Genomic DNA, 4,128 nt, shown 5'->3' with positions numbered 1-4,128 from the left:
AAGTAGGAACGCAAAAGAAATTCCTAATGAGTAATGATCAATAGTAAAAGAATGATATAAAACAGAAAAGTTCAATTCTATGAAAAAAAAAAGGAGACATTGCATGAAGAGAAAAGGATATAAACTCCACCAATGGTTGCATTAAATAGCAAAGTCAAGTCAATTAGTAGCGGGGAGACCCAACTCTTACCGGACTGTCAGCCAAATGTGGCAGTCTCAGCTGACATCACCTTCCGTTTCCTTCACATTCCGTCCGTTTCCTTTTGGAATCGGACGCAACTGCTTCTTGGCTCCCTTGTACGAGATCGATTGCCAGCGAACCCATAACAGCTATACTCCAGTACTTAAGAATTTCAGTGTGGTGGTGTTAAAGATCTCGCTACCACAAAGTCCATCCGACCCAGGCTTCATTAAGGTCTGGCAGCCGATATTCTACTCCCATCCTAATTGTACCACGAGCCAACAAAACGACACCCCGGTGGACTTAATGGACACTTCCGGCACTTTCTTTTACTCCCAGAGTAGAAATATTTTTGTTGCCGGAGGTTGTCACAGCATGGCCTTCATGGTCAGCACCGAGGCGGTCTTAGGATGCAACTCTTCCCGCGAATCCAAATCACCATCTTGCAGTAATGGTACCTCTTGTTGTGCTACTTCGATCCCTGATGGAATCGTCAGATACAGTGTAGAATTTAAGAATCTCGATGGCAAAGCCATAGCCACAGGGGATGCCGAATGCAGCTACGGCTTCTTGGTCGACAGAAAGTGGTGGAAATACAATCATTTATCCAGTTTACTACTACCGGCCGTTCCGGTGGTGCTCGAATGGGGGGTACCTGCTATTGGGCCTTATCGGTCGTGGTTAACAAACCGCCCAGACAGCTCCGGCACCTGCGATGAGGTCACGTGGCCTATTCATAATCCTCAATGTCATTGCAGTGAAGGCTATAGTGGGAATTTTTATCTTCCCCAGGGATGCCAAGGTGAGATTAGAACGTGCACTTCTAATTTATAACTTAGCCTTCATCTTTATCCAAAGCCGTGTGAGCTCTGATCCTACGAAAAGCCCGTGAATATAGCTCGAATAATTATGTTGTTCAAACCAGGTGATGGATGCTAACAAATTAGTAACACTGAAGAATCCAGACCGAATTTGATTGTTGAATATTTAGCCTGATATCATATATATTGAAACTGCTTGTTGTTTTTGCTTCTTTCTATTATATGATCCCATCCATTATTTAATATCGAGCAGATATCGATGAGTGCAAAGATCCAAAAATCTACTGTCCAGGGATCTGTGTGAATCGACCGGGGTCATACATTTGCATAGAAATTCAGGCCGTCGCCGTAATACGTACGTACACTACCTGCTTCTTTTCTGTCTATTTATTGCAATTTTATTTGCATGAACGCAAAAAGTATTATGTTTTCTACTCAATTTAGCGATACTTTCGTAATCCGTGCATTCGACTATGATTTTAACTTAATTGTATTTTCCTAGTCTATGCATTTACCAAATTGATTGTATATTTGTTTCTCACCCATAAATTATGCACGATATTTTCGAATTCTTTTGTCGAGTGAATCCTCCTTTCCGTCTTTCTCTCTTCAAAGAATGAAGGCACTTGCAAATTGGTGGAAGCTAATTTATTGACGATGAAGGTGAAATTAGTTACGCTGAACCATAGAGTATATAAAAACATTCACAACATTATCCATGAGCAATTCCCGTTGACTCTTTTTGACACAGTTGGGGGCACGGCTATCGGACTCACAGTATCACTATTGCTTTCTTCGTGGTTGTACACCAAAAGAAGGCGGAAGGCAAAGCTCAAACAAATATTCTTCAAACGGAATGGCGGACTTTTGCTGCAACAATGCTTATCTTCTATTGAAGACAATCATGCAGAGAAAGGCAAGTTATTCACCTCAACGGAGTTAGACACGGCTACAGACCATTTTAACGAGAATCGAATATTGGGTCAAGGTGGTCAAGGAACTGTTTACAAGGGAATGTTGACGGATGGAATGATCATTGCAGTCAAGAAATTAAAATCTGTTGATACAGGACAAGTCGAACAGTTTATCAATGAGATTGTTATTCTCTCTCAAATCAATCACAGAAATGTGGTCAAACTGTTAGGATTCTGTTTGGAGAGTGAAATGCCTCTTTTGGTATATGAATTTATCCCCAATGGAACTCTTTATCAATATCTTCATGGTCCAGCTAGAAATTTCCCATCTCTTGGGAGGCGCGTCTAAATTGCCAATGAAGTTGCTGGGGCTCTCTCGTATTTGCACTTTCTTGTGGCCAAACCGGTGTATCATCGGGATATTAAGTCGTCGAATATACTTTTGGATGAAAAATATCGAGCGAAAGTGGCAGATTTTGGAGCTTCTAGAGTAATTACCATCGACCAAACTCACTTGACCACAATGGTGAGAGGAACCTTTGGATACTTGGACCCGGAGTACTACCAAACAAGTCAATTTACAGACAAGAGCGATGTCTATAGCTTTGGAGTTGTCCTTGTCGAACTACTGGCCGGAGAAAAGCCAATTTCTCAACTAAGGGTGGAAGAGGGCAGAAATCTAGCTTCGTACTTCATCATTTCGATGGAGGAGAACTGCTTATTCGATGTTCTTGATAAGGAGGTATTAGACCATGGTGAAAAAGAAGAAATTATTGCAGTGTCTAATTTGGCGAAAAGATGCTTAAACCTAATGGAAGGTACCGGCCTACAATGAAGGAAGTGGCGATGGAATTGGAGCGAGTACAATCACTACGGAATCCCACAATCATCAGGCAAAATGAAGAAGAGATTCATCGCGTTAGAACTGGATCTATCCATGCTTCGGGTGCGATTCCCATGTTGATGCAATCGGGAGCAGAAGTGGAGCTGACTTCAATGGAGGTGGATCAATCACTCTTATCGCCGAGATGAAGATGCATTCGGTTGTCTTGTCCAAATTTCTGTAATATGAGACATTACAATCTCTATATTTGCCTTTGCATGTGAGTTGCAGAATAATGTTGATTATGCTAAGAAGTGCCCAGTACTAGATTCATGAACCCTTTTGATTTACTCTTTGTATTTCTCATATCAGTGATGATTGAAAAATTGTCTAAAAGCCCTAAACCTATTGCTTAACTTATTAATTTTGTCAATTGAGTTTATTCAGCCAATTTTAAATGGAAATTCAATTGTCCTACATTGGATCAACTCAGTTGGCAAAACGTGAAAATATTTAGGACTCAATTGACAAAATCATAAAAAATTTAAGACTGAACGGGTAAAAGTGCAATAGGTCTATTACTTTTGGATAATTTTCCCAATGATGACTATATTATATCCTCTTAATTTCTTGTTAGTTTACTTTAGCTTTTCACTGGTATTTACTATTATAACAGAATACCCTAATTAGTCGTTTTAGAAATATTCTATCTTTCTATGTTGTCGTATATGAATGCAAGTGCTTGGAACTTTTTCTGTGGGCACCCTTTTCTAAGCTGACTTGACTATGGCTAATGACAATAATTCTACAAGTCTCCAACATTATCTGTTGGGATAGCAGTCCTCAAAATATGTCAATCAATGATACTTAATGACCCAAAAAAATGGAACTTTCTGTGGGCACCCTTTTCCTAGAAATGTAGTTTTTTCTTCATGAAATGACATATAAAATCAACTTTTACAAATCGAATCGAATTGATCTATTTCAACTCGGTCTGATATAGGGCACATATGCCAATGCCAAGATTAGAAGATTTTTGATGAATTATTCGTGACGTACTTGTTAAAAGTGCAAAACCCTTATCATTTGGACTGTCTGTTTAACCTCCAAAATTCATATGTAAACACAACCATTGACCTAACCGTTATCTCCGTAGGAACCAAAAAAGAAAAAGCCCCATCGATGAACTCGCCATCATCGTTTGTTTGTCCCCTCGCCCACAATTCGAAGCGCAAAAGCCCGGATACGCGCCCAAGCGCGGGAACATGTCCGTAACCTTCCTTTGGGCTCGGCCCGGCCCGGCCCGGCCCGATGCTTCCCGACGAGCGGTTCGCGATCGTCTGCGGCCAGAGCACCGCCGTCCCAATTCTCCGGAACCGCCGCTTGCAG

At 40.9% G+C, this 4,128-nt stretch overlaps 1 pseudogene; it reads left to right on the top strand.

Moving 5' to 3' along the window:
- Positions 1–261: 261 nt before the first annotated feature.
- LOC104442486 lies at positions 262–3,159 on the top strand (annotated as a pseudogene).
- Positions 3,160–4,128: the final 969 nt, after the last annotated feature.

The sequence above is a fragment of the Eucalyptus grandis genome, chromosome 1, assembly GCF_016545825.1.
Source record: "Eucalyptus grandis isolate ANBG69807.140 chromosome 1, ASM1654582v1, whole genome shotgun sequence".
NCBI classification, from domain to species: domain Eukaryota; kingdom Viridiplantae; phylum Streptophyta; class Magnoliopsida; order Myrtales; family Myrtaceae; genus Eucalyptus; species Eucalyptus grandis.
The sequence above is the reverse complement of the archived record's forward strand: the minus strand, read 5'-3'. Positions and strand labels throughout refer to the sequence as shown.